The 20,100-nt window shown below is 41.9% G+C and overlaps 1 protein-coding gene across 5 annotated transcripts in view; it reads right to left on the bottom strand.

Moving 5' to 3' along the window:
* The window catches only part of NCOA2 (nuclear receptor coactivator 2), a 186,960-nt gene extending 168,737 nt beyond the window's left edge, over positions 1–18,223 (bottom strand). For 2 of the 5 annotated variants that reach the window (XM_041464376.1, XM_041464375.1), the window contains exons 1-2: positions 18,085–18,175; positions 8,500–8,579 (exon numbers count right to left, since the gene is read on the bottom strand). The gene's annotated coding sequence lies outside the window, so the exon portion shown is untranslated. Of the gene's footprint in view, positions 1–8,499; positions 8,580–18,084 lie in introns of all 5 variants that reach the window. The other 3 variants (XM_041464373.1, XM_041464374.1, XM_041464377.1) reach the window with 3 other exon arrangements.
* Between the last annotated feature and the right edge of the window lie 1,877 nt (positions 18,224–20,100).

The raw sequence follows: 20,100 nt of genomic DNA, 5'->3' as shown, positions 1-20,100 counted from the left end.
AAACAGATAGGATGCTCACCTCCAGTGTAGGAAAATCAGTTCTCTGACAAAGTATTTACACACCAGTAAAAAGGCTGCCAGAGGCAGCAAAGCTCTGCTCAGAAACACTGAGCAGCCCGGAGAAAGCAGCCATCTCCTGAGAGGAAGGAGACCCAAAAGCAAACTCTGCCCTGAATCAGGAGCAGCGCAATTCCCTCCTCCGTGTTGTTGTGCACCCAGATCCCAGTGCTCAGAAGGCGGAGGACTGCTGCAATCTGCCCTCCAGCCTCTCCCTGCTCCAGCAAAGACGGGTGGAGCGCAGTGCCCGGCCTGCTGGGGCTCTGGCAGGCACAGCCCCTGCAGTCACCCCGGCTGAAGCAGGTGACGCTCTGGGCCACAGCTGTAAAACACTGGCGACCTGCCCGCCCCCAGCTTGGCACACTGGGGAGAGGCAGGGCCACCCTGGTCCCAGGAGCAGCCCGGGAGTGAGACCAGAGGCCAGGAAGCAGGGAGCCATCTGACCCATCAGCTGTCCCTGTTCCCAGGGCACAGGCTGTGCCGCTGAGATGGTCGCCCTGCAAGAGGCCTCTCCTTGCACCCTGCAGCAGCTCCCGCTCAGAGCTGTACCCATAGCACGCAGGTGGCTTTCCTGTGGCTTACTGACTGCTGAGTCTTGCTGTGACTCTAGTCTTGAAATCCAAAACTTTATTTCAGAATTTCCTAAGTGAGCCATTACAGCATTTCTGATTAGCAGGGACTTTCACCCCCTTCCTCAATGAAGCTACTTATGAAATTCCAGCCAACTCATTAACAGCTTTATGCTAGCCAAAAATAAATTTTCACTAAGCAAGTCCCCCTCAAAATACACACACACACAAGTTAAACTCTCTAGAAAGAGTCTCACAATCATGGATCAAGTTGTCCCGACACAAAACATGCGACTATCCCAAAGCTTTACAAGATTGTATCAGAAGACCACAAAACAGTTTTCCTGGAAGCTGGGGGCAGAAGGAAATAGCTCAGAAACCGAGTGATGAAGCAAGTAAGAGGACGAGTAAGATGCAACTTTGATAACTACTGTTACTGGAATCAAGTTCAGCAGCTGCTAGGGTTTTTTCCCCTTTAAGTGCCCACAATACCTAAAACACGATCAGAGCACCACATGCATGGTTCCATGCCTGTATTCAAAAATAAATACATACTATTGTGACACATATGTGCTATACACAGAGCACATTTGGCACTAACCAACTAAGGCTGAAAATTAATAGAACAAATCTATTTAACCATTTAGGTTGTGGCACATAGCCTGTGGTGTACAGTAGTGGTGGTTGCATGGTTGGGGTGTGACAGTGGTGGAATAGCAGGTAATAATTTCATATAAGATGGCCTGGTTTGGGGTAGTTTGGGTTTGGGGTTTTTTTGGCTTCTGTAGATTTGTATCGAATATGTTTTAAGTGTGGCAACAATAGCGTTATACAATTTGTATCACTGGTATTGGTTCCTCAAATATTTCAATGTTGATGTAGTGGGCTGACCATGGTTGGATGCCAGACACCCACCCAAGATCTCTCTCCTTTCTGCAGATGGACAGGGGAAAGAAAGTATAACAACAAGTTCATGAGTTGAGATGAGGACTGGGAAGGATCACCCACTAAACACCATCACAGGCAAAACAGGTTAGAATCAGAGACATTAACTAAATTTATTGCTAACAAAATCAGAGAAAGATCATGAGAAGTAAAATAAAACTTTAAAAACACCTTCCCCTCCCCCTTCCTTCCTTGCCAGCTCTGCCTTCTCCCCCATCAGTGCAGGAAGAGACAGAATGGGGGTTATGGTCAGGTCATCGCCTGTTGTCTCTGCCACTATTTCGGAAGTGGAGTCCTTCCCCTTCTCCAAAATGGGGTCCCTCCCATGGGAGACAGTTCTCTAAGAACTCCTCTAAAGCGACTCCATCTCAGGAGCAACAGTTTTCTACAAATTGCTGCAATGAGTCCATCCCTTGGGCAACAGTCTTCCCCAAACTGCTTCAGTTTAGGTCACTCTTCCATGGGGTGCAGTCCTTCAAGGACAGGTTGTTCTCCTGTAGGTCCTCCACAGGATCACAGGTTCTACTAAAAACCTGCTCTAGCATGTGCTCCTCTCTCCATAGGTCTGCAGGTCCCTGCCAGGACCCTGCTTCAGCATGGACATCCCACAGGGTTACAGTCTCCTCTCAGGCACCCACCTGATCCAGTGTGAGGGTTCTCCACAGGCTGCAGGCAGATCTCTGCATCCCCATGGATCTCCATGAGCTGCAGGGGCACAGCTGTTTCACCATGGCCATCACCACGGGATCCAGAGGAATCCCAGCTCTGGTGTCTGGAGCACCTCCTGCCCCTCCTTCTGCACTGACCTTGCTGTGTGCACACTTGTTCCTCTCACACATTCCCACCCTGCTCTTCTCTGCCCGCAATTACAACTGTCCAAGGACTTTTTTTTCCCTCTTCTTAAACGTTAGCTCAGAGGTGTTACCACTGCTTCTAACTGGCCCAGCCTTGACCAGCAGCAGGTCTGTCTTTGGCACTGCCAGGGGTTACTGGCATAAGTGCCAGTAACTCACTGAGCATACTCACTGCCAGACAAGGAGGAAGCTTCTCAAAGAATCTACCTGTTACGAAAGCTTGGCCATGCAAACCCAATATAGCTGATCAAGAGCCTAGAACTTGGATACTGACAAAAGAGTAAACCCACGAGGAAGGAAAGATTAAAATCACAGTCAGGGACAAGGAATATTTTAAACATTAGTAGTCATGCATCAAGCCCCATGTACCATCAGCTGCAGATAAACCCTATTCCACCACAGGATACATTCTGGAAGTTACATACTGTAACTCAAGACAGAAAAAGTTTTACATGGGTCTGTTCAGCAGGACTAAGCAATAAAAACACAGTTAACCAGGATCTGTGAAGAGAAGCCAAGCAAAAAACCACAACTGAAAACTGAAAGGCCATAAAAATTAACCCAAGTGAAATTTCATGTGTTGGCCACCTACTTTTAGAGAAATGTTGATGGTTTTATCCCATTTTAAAATACTATTATAAACTGTGTCACCACACAGTAGTTTCAAGCTCACAACCAGAAGAAAGAAATGTAGGGTATGTCTCACTCTCTTAAAGCAGTAGAATAGGTACCTAGAGATTGAAGGACAAAAGAATTTAAGGCAAAAAGGGATCTCCAATTCTATGTGTTACTCATACGGATAATGTTTTAAACTTTAAGTGAGAACATTCAAATACAAGCTAAGAAAAACATGCTGAAAAAAATGTGAATGGAAACATTTTAATTCCTCCTGACACTACCACAGCTTCCCTCAAGGAAAATCCAAATTGCAATACCTACTATAAAACTAATTCTTTTCTCAATTCTAATTTTAAATATTCCTAGTTTGCCCATTGCTGTCATTTTGAAAGATACAGAGTTTGGTATACAGAGAATTCTGTAGTTTATTGATTTGGGATTATTGAAGGAAGAAAGTACTGATAATGAAAAAAAGGCAAGAATCTGGACCATAAAAACAGATGTTGGAACAGGAGAACAGAGCATATTCTTAATTTATCATGGCCACAGTTGAAAATAAAGTTTTAGCAACACATTTACACACATACTGTAACAAATGCTGTGTACAGAAAAGCGCCAGTACCCTTTTTTTGGTTGTGGTGAGATGACTAGAGGAGGTTTCTGTAACATACTTGAATAGTTCGAGCCCTGCACAATGATACTATAATACTCACCAATATTTCTAAATCATTTTCATAATACTGAACTTCTGTGATTTATCTAGGACCTTTCATCTGAATTTTTCAACATCCAAAGTTTGTTTTAAAAAGAAAACCTGTAATTTCTTGGCAGTCCAGTTAATACAAAAGCAAATTAATGAGAGAGAAACACATTGTACAAGACTTTATATTATAATCATCTACAAATTTCCTTACCATTACAGCAGATAAGTCTTCTGAGCCTAACATCCCCACATTGTGGTATTAGAAAAATTCACCCACTTTAATGTACACAAATATCCATGAACCGCAAAGCATTGTACTATAATGCTGTCAAATAAACAGACTACTGGAATTCAATTTCCAGAAAGCCAAGGCAAAATCTACTGGCCTTCATCTGAAATACCAGTACCATTTCCAAGCCCTGTATTTAATTAATACTATTTACTGTCAAGAGCCAAGCCATGTAAATATTTCACTCTTCCCAATTCAGGGACTAAAGGCAGGCCCAGAGGAAAATCTGCCCAAGTAAATGCATCTCATCTTCTTTGATGATGCAAGTGCTCAGTTGTCCTGTTCTTGACCCCTCTAGAATTCTGAGGCTCCAATACTGGTGATACAATGTCATCAATCTATATATAAAATATACATTGATTTTCCACAGATGATAATGACAGCTATTTCTTCTGCTAATGCTAATGCAGTATAACTTTGTCCATATAAAAAGGTTCCTATCAAGGTAAGAAATGAAAAATCTTAGCAAAGTCCATTACAAAGTCAAAACCAATATTTAAGAAGTGAATAAAATCAAGTTAGCAATCCCATTTCCTAAATATTTTTTATTTATCTCACTGAAACTGCAATGTTCAAAATAATCTTCCAGGATATAACTACATACAAAAGGCAAGCTTCAATCAATTGAATGAGCATTTTCAACAGTCCTGGATATATATTAAGTTTGGTTCCATCAATGCAGTAAAAAGTTCACTGACAGAGCACTCCATTTAAATCCGTTTACAGTAGTTAATGAGTTTTACATATATAAGAATAGTTTAATCCAGCTTTACAATGAATTTGAACATTGTGGCCTCAAAACTACGAAACTACTTTAAAGTACTTTCATTACTAACAAATCTAGTTCTGCTAGTTGCAAGCATAAGATTTCTCTCTACAGTACTCTAGATTTTCATAAAATTTAAAGGAAAGAAATGCAATATACTACATTTGTGTAAATTTCAACTTTTCCACAAAAAAAATGTTTTTCATAAACTCCCAGTTCCAATTTTAGGGGAAAAAAGCTTTTAGGGGGCAATTGTATAAATCTCAATAGACGCTCATTTCCTAATACCTCAGTTCTCATCGTACCACCCACACAGAACTTCACTCTCAGATTAGGAGTATCATTTTAACACTGATTACATTAAATTCACCATAATCAAGCATCCATTTTACAAGCATCTTCATAGGCAATTCATGTTAACTAATGTCACTACTGAACAGCAGTGACTGAACACAGAATAGTCTTATCACATTTCATGCAAGACACAACTCCCCAGTTTTGAGGTCTAGCAATGAAAACACATTCCCTTTATTTATCACAAAACAATTCAAAGTAGATTAAGTATCCTTCACAGAGAAGACCAGGTTCATTAAAGATTACACATACCAATGTTTTATTTCAGCTCTTTCAGAAACACAGCTTCTGTGGGAATTAGAGTGCTCTGAACTGACTCCAGGGTTCTAGGAAAGCACCATTCCAGCCCTGCTTTGCAAGTTCACAGAAGCTAGCCTTATTCAGGTTTGATACTTGGAATCTACTGTAAGTTCCTCATTTGCATCCTTAAATTAATACCCAAGGCTCTTAAAACTTGTTTCGATACAAGGCAGTTTTATTTTCTGTATTGCACTTTATTTTCTAACAGCATTCCCTTTACACAAACATGTATTAGGAGAACACAGTCAAAAATGAGACATTTGTCAGAATTTTCTGTATCTACTACAGCTGTAAACAACAAGCACTATAACTCAGAATGAAAAGACACACAAATATTTTCTATCACACTTGACACTAACTACAACACAAACGACAATGAAATCACTACAAAGTTAGGTGGAAACAGACTCTCCAGATCAAGAGTGACAGAAAACTGAGATTTCTCTAATCTATGTTCTTTTTGCTGAGAAATATTCCTTACAAAGCAAACCACTTCATGAAAAAAGGAGAGAGAGGTAAAAAAATGCTTTCAGACTGGTAGCTTTTAGACTGGAAATTAAAACAGATTTTGTATCTGTTTGGGTTTTTTGCAAGTCTAAACTTGTCATCATTCTAATTGCATCCCCTTTTTTGTGAACACACAGCAGCTGCTACCCACTACCTCAAGTAACATGAAAAATAGACCAAATAAGCTTTAACTAGTAGGTTCATTTTCCAAAAAACTTGATCCAGTGGTAGAATGTGCACAACTTCAGTCAGAGTCGTAGTGCAGTCTCACAACATACAGTCAAAACCAACATTTATAATTCCACAAGCAATGCTAGTCAAAAGCCAAGGGCCAGAATTCTTAAATGACACTCCAACTGATATATCCTTCCAACCCTAGTATAATTTCAGATGGGTGTACTGGTTAAAATAAACAGCTACAGCTCTTTGATCTTGCAGAGAAGGTGACCATGTAAGTATGTCAAATAACAGGACTGAAGCCCAGGACACTCAAAACTCAACAGAAAGATTTCCAAGGATTCAATGGAACCAAAATTTTAAACTATTCTTTGGCTTATGGAACCTACTTTTGCTGAAATGTCTATAATAGGAACACAGATATAACCACACACTATAAAGCAGAAGAATATTTTGAGTGAAAACTACCTCTCTGCTTCATCCTTGCCCTATAAATCCTTTCATGACACCCATTTTTTTACAGTGGTTTATTCCTCAATGTCATCACCTTAGACTTCATATACAAATATTCATGTAATAATTGCACTTATTAAAGGTTTTGAACTTCCTAAACACAGAAACTGTGTTTTGGTCAGCATGTGTGAAGTTACGAGATTATTTTCTATCACTGTATCAACCAAATCTATAGTTTTGGTGCAGAATGTAGCAATACTAAGGAAAAGACAGGTTGGTTTTTTCCCTCCACATAAATTAATTAGGAAAAAAACCCAAGTAATTATATGGAAATTGCTTTTTATTTTCATATTTCCCTAATGCATTTGGGTTTTTTATCGAAAATTGAAATTGAGACAACTGAAAACAAACATACGATCAACCTGACAAGAAAATTTCATGTTCTCTATAGAGAATCCTGGCAGTGATATTTTTCTCTTTATTACACACACCTAACTCATTCTGAGTGCTATTCACTAGGAAAACAATATTTTAAGAGTATTGGCATTTTTTAAAACAACTTGCTTAAATGATTACAAAAGCAGATCATTATTGAGAAGACCTCCACAATTACATGATGATTATGCAGTCCAGGTAAGTAGTGTAAATAAATAGTAACCAATATAGTGTAAGTAATAAGTGTAAATAAGTAATAACATCTCTGTGGCTAAGCATTTTCAAATTAATATAAAACAAAAACAAATTATTAACTAGAATTATAAACTACATTGAATAGAATGAACTCCAGAGTGTTTTATCCGAACCGAAAAAGGAAAAGACAGAAAAAAGCACTGAAAAACTGCTTAACCTGTTTTCTCATACACTGATGCTAGAAAATTAGTAAAGTTTAAATAAAAGCATTGTTAGTTTGCAAAAAATGCTGAACATAATTAACAAAAGAGGAAATGAAACTTGATGTGGGCTTACATAATTTTACCCATATTTGGTTGGCATTTCATAAACAGTCATCCCCCAAACAACTAAAACCTCTTTCAGCAGGCTCATTTCCCACCTCTATATTTAGTGTGCAAGCCTCAAAAATACATATTTCTGACCTTAATAAGTCACTCTATGTGTTAAAAGACAACATTTATTCATGAGTACACTGAAAAGGTTCTCACATAAAATCTCAAATGCATATTTGTTGTAAAAGATTTATACCAAGTGAATATATTGATATATCAAACATACCTAAAATAAACCCACAGTATTTATATTCTACTTTCTTTCACTGCACTACCAAACTATTATTAGTCTGCATTTAAACAATCCGCAGGGGTCTCTTTTTCTAATTCTCAGTGGTATTATCCCTTCTTGAGAGCAGAGTTAAACAGGCACAGCACTGCCTGATGGAGTCGTAAGACAGTAATTCTTGAGCAACAAGCAGTTTAAGTCATCAGTGTCATTATACCAATTTCATCCCTCAATTTAAGTAATTTATTAGTGCACAGAGTTGGATGGAAAAGCTCGTATTATTTCATATTCAACCTTTGCCATAAGGCAGACCATAATCAGCACATCTGAAAAATGTCAATTCCTTAGTTACAGTATAAAATATCAAACAAACCTAACAAGAAAGGCTGAAGGGATCAACATGTGATATTCTTTCTCAGCAGAAAGTCACATTCCTGCTCCTGGCACCAAAGCAAGGACCCTCTACTCTCATAACCAGTGTCACCATTATTTTCAAAGTTTCTAAAATGTTAGTCTTTCCACTCAGTGTACAGTATCCCATGTTACTTAAAACCAAGGTTTGTTCTGCTGTATCCACACAATCAATTTAAGACATCTCACATCCAACTCCCCCACTGAAGAACACAAAACTGCAACACAATCCAATTAAATGCAATAGGATATAGACAACTCACCAAGACTCAGCGATGCAGACAATGATTTCTAGGGGCTCTGTATGCAGGGGGCCTCACTACTCAGACACATCTCAAGTATGCTAGGAACAAATTTGAGAGAAAAATATTAGTCTTTTTTTTTTTTTTGGAGATGGGTATAGAAGAACAAAAATATGATGTTTAGCACATTACTGTCTTAAGCAAAACACAAGGAGGGAAACACAAACTTTGTGGAGCGTTATCTGCTTTTCCAGACATAACTACAACCCCCTTCCAGTTGCACAATCACTCCAGTCACACAACTTCCTTTCTACCTGCTGCCTACTGCAAATTCATAGTGATAGCAGCTAAAATGTTTACATTAACTTATACAGTACACAGCCTCTATTTTCACTAAAGAATCTGTGAGAACTCTGAAAATGCTTGGTTCCTTTTTTGGTTGACTGCTTGATTTGACAGCACATTAGTTTCAAATCTCTAAAAAGGAGAAACTGGTGTTCTTTCAACCATTACTATAAGTTGCATGTACAGAAGCATGTTTTTTCTCTCAGCCTCCACTTACAATACTCCTGACCCAAGTGACAAGCATCAGTGAACAGAAAGCCTTTCACTCATATGGAGTCCAATAAAGCAGTTAAGAGTCCATAGAACAGAGGCCATACATTGCACAGCAAAATAATTCCTTCAAGGGAGGAGGAGTGTGCCACTGCCCATATAAATATTATACCTGAATTTCTGTTTGTAGGTCAAAGAGCACTTTATGACAAATATATCCAAGCAAACCACCAAAGAAGAGTTTTCTACATTCCTATTCTGACAAACAAAAAGGCAGAACTTAAAGCAAATGAGAACACAAATAAAACGGAAAGACAAGAGTCATCAGCAAAAAAAAAAAAAACAAAAACAAACCACCATACACTAATTATGCTTCAAGAGTAGCAGAATTCAGAATCAACCCCTTTCTTTGCCATTTCTGCTGTCTTACAGAAACCTTCTTCAAACAAACTCTGCACAAGTTCTTTCAGTCACAGACAGGATACCACTACAGTAACAGACTATTTAGGGGCACCACTAACAAAGAAGTGTTCTTATATAAAATATACACACAGAAGATAAGCCTACATTATTTCCTCAGGAATGTCCAAAAAGCACACAAGCTCTGTGCATCACGAACTTAGGGCTTTGAGTGGGTCCTTGTTGACAGAAAAAAAATCATCCTGTCTTGGAATAAAATGTTAAGTAAGCTGCTAGATCTTTTGGCAGCTCAGAGAGACATCAAAGAGAAGCCACAGTCTCAGCAGCACATGGGGGCTGCAGCCCCGGCTCACAGTGGGGAGACCTTTCCCCTGAGGGGCAGTGAACAGGACACTGCCTGTGCAAACAGGAGCATTTCCCACTCACCTCCTGTCTTTTACCTGCTGGGCACCAGTGAATGAGTACTCTACTACCAGTTTATTTCTTGACAACTAAGGTGACTGCTCACTTTTATTTTCCTGCTATTTTTGCATCCCACCTCCTGGTCTCTGAGGCCTCCAATAAAGCCGCTCAAGGAGTCTGTACACAAATCATGTGGCTCCTGACCATCACAGTAGTGTCCACAAGGCCCCACTGGAAAGGACAAGCTTTGCTGATTTTCATTCTTCTATTCATAAAACGTTTAACAATAATATTGTCTGAAAACAAAGACAATGCATTATAGCTTCACAATAGAAGCACTACCTTCGAAACACAAAAACATGACTAATAAGACCTCTCTTCCCAAAAAACCCTCTTGAATTATAGAGCAACTAGCAACAGGCTCATATACCTGAATAGATGTATTATCTAGTATATTTCTGATACATTTCTCTAACCAAACTAAACCATCAGTGAAGAAAATAAGTGATGAACATGAAGTTATGGACAAGGAAATTATGTGTTAGTCCTTTGCCTTGCCTTCTCAAGCCCATTTTGGAGGCTGAAGAAAAAGCAAGCCAACTATCACCTAAGCCTGTACAAATTTACACCCAACCCACAGGAATCAGGAGGTTCTGGGGACGGTCCTCAGAACTCAAGGGAACTACTCTTGCAAGAAGCCAGGTCTCACCATGGCATAACTCTGTTAACAGTGGTACACAATGGCCCACATGAAGAGCAGGTCACTGCCTCAAACAATACACAAATTATCAACATTACCTATGATACAAAAATGGAATGCACCACAGCCACACCTGCCATTTTCCAACACCATCATCCAATCCTACATCCCACAAAGAGTAAAAGAAGACTGTTTTAAAGGTCAAAAAACCTCAACTAAAAACAATTGATATGGAACAGAATAACACACTGTCTTCTAACTTCGGAACACTTTACATCTTTATTTTCCATTTGTGCACAGTCATTTCTTTCCCTTCTGGTCTCTATTCCAGATACCTAAGGTGCATTTACCTCCATGGTCCATAAAAACTTCACTGTGAACAAAACACATAACATCAATGCTGCAAACTACAGTTAAGCTGAAAAGGAGTGGGAACTTCCACTTTCAGGCATACTTGGAAGAGGTCATCCTCAGCATGCAAGCTTAGTGAGCACGAATTTAGTGAGGCTTTTCTCATCTACATTGTCTTCAGGTTCCATCATTCCTAAACTAAGAAGAAAAGGAGCCACAAATGATCTCACCATCATGCAGTTATCACTAGCTTCACACAGAAGTGTAGCAAAAAATATTTTGAGGCTTCATGAAAAATTCAGTATCTTTGTTTCAAAGTAACGCTTAAAAAAATCCAGCAAAACAAGCAAAAGTATGTTTGCACTGCAAATGCCAGCAAAAATTGGCAAGCAATTAAAACAAAAAAACCTTTAAACTATGCTATTAGAGCTACATTTTATAGCCTGTAAAGTATCAACATTTTTTTTTTTTTTTGCAACCCAGATAACAACAACCCTTCTGGACTCATTTAAAGAAAATAGTACATTTCTAGCTGTAAATTTTAATTTTGGAAAAAATACTAAGATTTAGACTGGATGAAGAGCTTTTCTCCTTGAGAATACAATTGAAAACTGAAATTTATTTATTTATTTCTATACACTCAGTATTTCTCCACAAAGAATCTAATTCAGAAAACAGATAGAACATGATGAGGACATTGTTCATGTATCTGGAGACCAAGGTATAAAACTGAGAGAGACTAGCAAGTGAAATGAGTTGACAATAATCACACGTATTTCTCAGAATATATAAGTACTTGGTCAGCAAGTCCTGACAGCAATTTTGGAAGAGTAAAGAGAAAGGGCTGAAGAGCTACTTTGTGAACTCAAAGCATGGTGTAAGCAGAATGAAGAAAAATAATCTCCACTGCAGCCTAGATGATACTGGAACTCTCAGATTCACAAGTATTAAAACTTATGACCTTGGGTTTTCACAGGGTTTAGGGTGCTTTGGGGTTTTTGGGTTCTTTAATTAATTTCAAATTGCATCACACAGGGATATGATGAATTTTTAAGTTCATAAAAATAAGTGTAATAAAAGTGTCAGCATACATTCTCAAATTTATTAATAGGCAGACTTTCCTCTATTCTCAAGAAGTTTTATTTTTAAATGCAGTTTAGTATCTCCTACATAATCCATGAGGTACAAATAGGTGACAAACTGCATTGTTTTTAATTGGAGTGATTTTCTTCAAAATCCATGGGCCAGGCTCATTAGAGATCAATACTGACAGCAATGAAAAACTAAATCTGTTCACACACAGATGAATTACAGCATAGGCAGAGTAAGAGTAAAATTCTATAATAATTCTGACTTAACAAGCAAAATGTTCTTTCACTTTCCATGCCTATTCTTCAGTCCCATGCTTCTCCACCGAGGCAGCCAATAAAGCAGCCAATTGTGATATGCCCACTATAAATCCTACCCAAGAGCAACAATATGTCTTACACAGCTCACTAAAAAAGCATCAAAATAGCAACTCTCAGTCAACACTACAGCAGATATATGTTCTCACTACGTCCCCTCATAGAAACTCATGTGATCCATACTACTTAAGATTTATGGACAAATCAACACAGTCAGTAGATATTTTAATTAATTTGTTGCCTATACTCTCTTCCCTTTCATTAATCCAATAAAGGTTTCCATGTAATGGGGACAATTCTAGCAAAATACAAGTTTTCCTTTCCATAGAGAAAATAACTTCTTGAAGTTTAAAAACAAAGAGAAAAATGTAAATAGGATTTACTGAGGACATTGCATCTTAGCTGCAAAAAACAAATACACATTCCAAAGAAGCTTCTTAATATCTAAGTAATGGGAGCACACTCACAGAAAGAGTGAGATTTACTATCAGTTGAAACTGCTAAAATGAGAGCAAAGGAAAAATATCTGTCAGTAACTGTATTAATGGGAGATTGTTATGGAAGCCATTTAAGGAAATGCAAGACTTGGAATAGCATAATGATGAAGCTGCAGAAGAAAAAAAATGTGCATATTGTTAATATTCTGCGGTATAGCTTCAGACACTTAAATTAATGAACTAATTTCAAACTTCAAGATGTCAAGCACTCTGATGACGATACATTTTCCATAGGAATTGTTTCCATTATATATCCATAAAACTCTTAAATAAAATTTCCATTAGTCTTTAATTTGAATAACGTGCAATTTCCACAGAAAAAGATTGAAAAATCATAAACAGTTACAAAACACAGTGCAGCAAATCCACCACATTCAAGATCTATTTTTCAAACTATTCATCAACTCAAAATAATTGTATAAAATCGGCAAAAATATTCCAGATGCTCATGAGAGGAAAGGCTCTTCTAGGTAATAGGTAAATTCAGGACTGAATGAAAGAAAATTAATTTCTTCCACTCATTTTTCCATTATACAAATGCTATTTCTGAATATTCACAACACTGACAATATTGCTTTGTCTTAAAACTGTCTAAAAAGTACCCTGGGTTTTTACCTTTTTTTTTTTTTTTTTTAATTCTGTATCCTAAATTGATGAAACTATACAACCTGTCATTTTTCATGTCAGATTTCTACTTGGTAGGTTTTGAAAAGGCTGAGCTACTGAATCATTAAAATAGGGAGTGTTTGCATAATGTAAATACTGCTGACAAACTACTAATTGTAGAACTGGTAAGATGCCTTTGTAATATGTAACCACTGATGTAATATTAGAAATTATTCTTACTACTCTAAGTTGCCATTTCAGCAATACATATGACTGTTTAAAATGCTATTCCAACATAGAGCAGGAGTCCTGGAAACTGTATTTTATTCCCTGAAATCATAAAACATTATCAAAATATTATCTATAATAAATACATGAAATATATGTTATCTAAGCTCCATTATCCTGACGAGTAAAAGCCAAAGAATACTTCTGTAAGGTTTAAATTCCCAAGAGAAGAAGAGCTCAGATCCTGTCTGCAAGCACACAATGGAATCACAGCTGACGATGCACATCTTTTTCTGGATGTCTCCATATGCTCAGGAGGGTTTTTCCCCTCCTCTCTCTCTCCCTGTTTCTCCCTCTCCGCCTCCCTTGCTCCGAGCATTACATTGAAGAATTTGTCATTATCTGCTGCCAGAAGTATAAGAATGTTTTAACAACTAACAAAAATAAAGCAGTGCAGTGAACTTCACCTCATTTAAAAATAAAAATAGGGGATCCTACCAGAGTAGCTGTCTGTAACTAAGTTAACTAACAGCAGAAAATGGGTGGATGAATGAATGCTGTTATATACCTTCTATAAAGTAATTATCAGTATTACTCTGTTCTTAGTTTAAAATGCTGTGTCACACAGCAGAGTATATACAGTAACAACACATTTAACCTGTGACCTCTAAAGCCAAACATGGACGTAAATGAATATTGAGCATTTTAATGCCTATCAGAATACTGAAGAAATGTGTGGAATTTGTTAAATATACCTACTCGCATGCAAACTGCATTGTTTAGAGAGGCCAGCCACAGCAAATGTACAAAGAACTGAACATGGCAAGAGCAGTTTTAGTTCAGTGTTCCCTTTCTCCAATGCACAATCTATTAGTGCTCGGCAGACAAAGAGAGTTACGTTTATATTTAAATTTGGTAGCAGTCTTTGGTTAGTCTTTTCTTTCAAATGAACTGACAGCATCCTCAAGGCTTAGACCTCTTAAGCCTCTGCAATTCTGGTGTCAGGTGTTAGAGAAACTCCAGCTGAGCACAGAAGCCCAGATTTTGCCAATGAGACAGTGACATCAGCAACAAAGGCAAGGAGCAGAAGACAGTGGGCATTGTAGCAGCAGCTGGCTCGCTCACTGACTTTGTTCTTCCTGCTGCAAAATCTGGGCTCCCTGCAGATGGGCTAGCTCTTACTGGTTTTTTGGAGGACAGAGGGAAAAGTTGGGAATGCCAACACTACAGACGGTTTACATGACTCTTTCAACAGAGCCTTTCAGCATTTTAATGAGCAAGCTACACCCTAAATTATTATAAAAATATAAACATTCTTAAGTAATTAATTTTTACTTCAGAGTCTCAGTTTAATGCAATACACTACACTATATGTGAATAAATCCCTTATATTTTCTAATGTTTCCACCACAAACAACCTTTATTTTCTCTCTCAAATATCATGATTCCAGTTAAAAAACTTAAACTGGTTCCAAAAGTACCATTTCTTGATGGCAATAAAGTATTCAAATATCTTGAGTTTCAAATTCAGCATTGACACCAATAGGACACACAACGAGGAATTTACACCCTCAGTAAAGAAGTGCCTTCAGACATTGCACAGATACTGAAGAACCACATCAGACATGGATTCTCTCCCTAGTAAAGACCACAAGCCTGAGAAAATACAAAGTTGACAAATCTTCAGGTTTTATGTGAAATAAAAGTGTACAGTGACTAAAAAGATGAGGTGATTGCAGCACGTTTGACATGCATTTATTGCATAATGCCCATCGAGATAAAAACCTATTAAAAATTATGTGATTCTTCAAAATAATGAGTGATGTTAAAAAAAGATGAATCTTTATTCTTAAAGTTGAACTCAATATTCTTGAAGGTTGAGTCCATGACAAAGTATTTTCTTCAAGACTGCAGATAACCAAGATGTCCTATGAACATTAAGCTTCTCACACTTAGGGATTAACCTTCTGGGGGCAATATACAACTTTCCTTATCTCATATGACACAACAGAGCCAACTTCTTTGTCCAATCCCCAAAAAGCTGTTACCACAAATGCAACAGTAAGCAATACAAATGCATGAGTGTCCATATGTGCTTACATACACATCTGTACACGGAAATATGTGCAAACCTGGTATATTCTATTTGTGACACCACTACTGCCATAAACAAGTCTTCTGGAAAAAAGTAGGAGGCACCAAGTACCCACACCAAGTGCGATAAAAACAACCAGTTTCTATCCACACTAAGCTCTGTTTAAGCAAACAAGATATCTGCTTTGGGGCGTAATAGTTTCTATATGACATTAAAAATTATATACAGCATGGGCATTTCTCAGAGAGCATCCAACACAGTGGACCGGCAGCTCCCTCCCTTTGGGCGCTGCGAAAGGATTCCCCCATGAGAGCAGCCCACCAGGTGGCCCAACACTGCCAATGGGTTATAAGGAGCCAGGAAATTAACTGACTGGGGTTGTTTTTATAGTTCAGTACATAAAAAATCCAAAGGGATAAAATCCAAATGACTGCCTTCACCCACAATGGCAGAACAAAACTTAAAACATGCTTTAAGTACAAAGACTGGCAGTCTTAAATGCTTACTTATTTACAGTGGCAATAGAGCTCTGCTGTAACTACCATAGCCAGGCACTATATGCTTAGCTCAAATTATACTTAAACATTATGGGTTGAGTTCTAAAGCCTATTCACCTGCTTCTTACCACTCTGAGACAAAAAAACAAAAAAAAAACCCAATTGATTATTATCGAACAAGCAGGATGTTCTCCTTTCACAAGGAGACTCTCCCAGCTAAATTACAAGTATATTTATAGTGTCCCACATACACACACTTCAGACCGAAGTATACAGGCTAACTCAAACTAAGTATATATCACGATATACAGATATTACGGCTTCCCAGTGACTACCAGCAACCTCCTTGCCTTTTTTTTTTTTTTTTTTGGCCTTTTTTTTTTTAATTTCCCTCTCCCCCACCTTTTTCTGCCAAGCTCTCGGGCAGGTTTCCCACAAACTACACGGCCTGAATGCCCCTCTCCGACAAGAGCAGAGTGCGGTCCCCGAGCTGAGGGGAACGTTCAGGCCCAAGCGGCGCCGAAGGACCGAGGGGCAGCGAGGCAGGCGAGGGACGCGGCTCCGGTTACGCCTCGGCCCGCAGCCGGGGAGCCGCGCGGTGCCCGCGGCGGCGCACACACCGCCCCCCGCGGAGGAGGGGAGGGGAGGGGCCGCGCACCGCCCTCCGCGGAGGCGGCGGGCACCTCCGCACCCCTCCCCCGCGCCTCACGGTGGGGCGCCGCTCGCCGCGGAGCGCCCCGCCTGCAGCCGCCGCCCGCTGCGGGGAAGCGGGAGGGAGAGGAGCGGCAGCCGCCCAGGGACCCCGGCCCCGCGCCCGGCCGGCTGCTCCGCTCTTCCCCCTCCTCCTGCCGCCGCTCCCCGCCCCGCGCACACACGCAGACACACGGCACTGCGGCGGCCGGGCCCCCACCCCTCCCCGGGCCGCGGGGAGGCGGCGGCCGGGCGCCCCGGGCTGCGCTCGCACGCAGCTGCGACGCCCCGCCGCCCGCCCCCGCGGCTCGGCCCGGCCCGGCGCTGCGCGGCGCGCACGGGCAGGCACAACCCCCGCGCAGAAAGTTAGAGAAGTTGCCCGCTTCGCCCCCTCCTTCCCCTCGCGTCCCCTGAGAGCGCGGAGCGGCGGCGAGGCGCCCTGCGCAGGGGGAAGGGGAGAGGGCGTCGGGCGGCGCGGTCCCTGCCCGGCGCGGAAAGGGGCGCCGGCCCCGCGGACGGAGCGCCGAGCGGCCCGCGCCGCTGCGTACCCAGTCGTTGTCAGCCGGGGAAAGGGAGGCGGCGTCGCTCTGCTCCCCAAATTACCCCTTTTGTCATCGGGGAGAGACCCTCCCTCAAGTTTCGCTATCGCTGCGTGGTGGGGGTGAGGGGGAACGTCCTGAACAGTCCCTTCAAAATCGCACCCCGCTGCCCCATCCTCCCCCAGCTCGGCCAGGGCAGTCCCTGACCCCCAGATCAGCCCCTCGCCTTCCCGGTTCCTCGCACTTTCCCCCCCAGCCAGGGGCGCGGAGAGGCGGCACCCGACCTCCGCCTGGCCTGGGAGCAGGAAACCGGCCCCCTCGGCCCGGCAGGGTGGGGTGCCCTATCCCCCCCTCCTTCGCCGAAACAGGGGGACGTCCCGGAGAAGTAACCCCGCGCGCCCACCCCCGACCGCCGGGCGCGGGGGTGCGAGCACGATGCCCCGGCAAGGGGCGGCCCCGCGGTCCCTCTGCTCCCCACGGAGGGGCCGCAGCCCCCGCCCCGCTCCCCCCGCCGCCGGCGCGGGGGAAGCCGCCTCGCCGCGGCCACACGGGGCGGCCGGGCAGGCGCGGGGGGCCCGGGCACACCCCCCGCCGCGCCGGGGCCGTGCGGGAGCCGTTACCGGGGTCAGTGCCGTCTCCCGCCGCTGCCGCCGGCGCTGACCTTCGCTTTGTAAGATGAAGCTGAAGCTGGGGCTGCGGCCGCCATGTTCCTTTTTAATAACTGCCTGCTTGTTTATTTCAATGGAGACCCTCCCACCGCTCGCCCTCCTCCTCCTCCTCCTCCTCCCCTTCTACCCAGAGGAGGGCTGGACGGGGAGGAGGCAGGGGGAGGCACAAGTCACTCCCCCCTGCCCCCGGGCACGGCGGCAGCGGCCGGGCCGCGGGCGGGGGGAGGCCGGGCCGGGCGGGCGGCAGCGCGGCGCGGTCCGGGGGCCGCCACCGCCCCTGGCCGCTGGCGCTCGGCGGAGCGCGGGGCCGCTCGGCGCCCCGCCCGCAGGGACAATGGCAGCCGCCCCGCTCGCAGCCCTGCGCAGCGCTCGCGGGAGCCTCCTCCTCGGCACCCGGAGCGGGGAGAAAGGGGAAGGGAAAAACAAAGTCCTTCGCCCTGGGAGGGAGAGACTTCGGCTGTGGCCCTTTGCTGTCCGCCCTTGGAGGAGCCCCGTTCCCAGGCGGGACCGGAGCAGTCAGCCCTCTTACGGCTTTCTGTGGCCCATATTCACGAAAACAGGGAAGCGAGGTGGGGGGGATACAGTCTTATTTCCTTTCTTTGCCTCCGGAAAAACACATGTTCAGAGCGGGCAAAAAAAAAAAAAAAAAAAAAGAAAAGAGGAAAAAGACACACATGCTGAAAATCGTGTCAGCTGTATCTCACTCATGGGAACAAGAGGATTGAGATGCAGGCTTTCCCTAGATTGGAGGAGAGAATGCATGAGTTAAAATTTGTTAAGGGCGGGAGGGCGATTGTTAAACATTGTCCTTTAGTTCAAGAAGCAATCCGTGGTGCAGAAATCCTATCTTACAAGAAAAGCTTTACGTTTTCACACGTTTCGATAATGGCGAGTTGTACTTTACGCTGCAACAGTCGTTATTTTTGACATTTTGTAGCCTGGATGTGCAGCCCCAAGTTGTTCTGTAGCTATCTGCAGATTATATATTGTTTCTGGTGGTATAGCTAACTCTGTTTGCAATTAGACTCATCCTATATTTTTTTTGGTCATAAACCTTGTTTTTCAGATGGTTACATTTTGCCCTACTGTGCTGCATAAAATTTCCCATACTTGTCAGACTTCATTTTTTTAAGCTGTTTTCTTGCATTGGGCAAAAATAGTTCAATTGTTTCTCCAAACAAGTTAAGGGAAAACTCTTTCCTACTCTCCTCCATGTTAAAGAAAGAAGCCTTTGCAATCAACCAGCTGAAAACTTGCAATATTTTCTTCTTCTACTGAGAGAACTCAGAAATGGGAGGGATGGCCATCAGAAATCTATTTGAATTTAGTCCCATTAGAGATGGGGATGGAGGGATTGTGATTCTTATATGCTCTATTGGAGCTTTGATGCAATAGTAACCAAAGATCCAATCCACCTTAATGCCACTGTTTTAGCTGGAGTACTTTTGACATCATCTTCAGAAGACAAGGCTCCAGCACCAGGCTCCAGCAGCTGGAGAGGACAACCTTTCCGAATGTCCCTCCCCATCAGTTGTATTTGGCAGAGAAATTACTTAGATTTCAGGGAGCTCTTCCACCCTGCCCATACACAGGCAGGCAAAAAAGACAACAGAATATTACCTTGAAATAACATAGCAAGTAAGAGTAGCTTGCATTTGAGGGGGAATTTAAAAAAAAAAAAAAAAAGGGTAAAAAGTCCTGAAGAGACAGAACTTTTCCTCTGACCTCATTTGTCATATCTGTGCAAATCTCTGTAGCAAATAAGCCAACAGTTAGATAGGCAATAATCTCATTTACCTCACAGTTGTGATTCATTCTCCGATGCAAAGTTAAACAGTGGTTTACTGGGGGAAAAGAAAGAAAAAGGTATGTCTTTAATTTTGTGACCATAAACAGTCCAATTTAGAATTGCACAGATAATTTTAATTCCAGCATTTCTTATTTAGGAAAGCTTGATTTTTTTTTTTT

Source organism: Pyrgilauda ruficollis, unplaced genomic scaffold (genome assembly GCF_017590135.1).
Source record: "Pyrgilauda ruficollis isolate IOZ18807 unplaced genomic scaffold, ASM1759013v1 scaffold18, whole genome shotgun sequence".
NCBI lineage: Eukaryota > Metazoa > Chordata > Aves > Passeriformes > Passeridae > Pyrgilauda > Pyrgilauda ruficollis.
The sequence above is the reverse complement of the archived record's forward strand: the minus strand, read 5'-3'. Positions and strand labels throughout refer to the sequence as shown.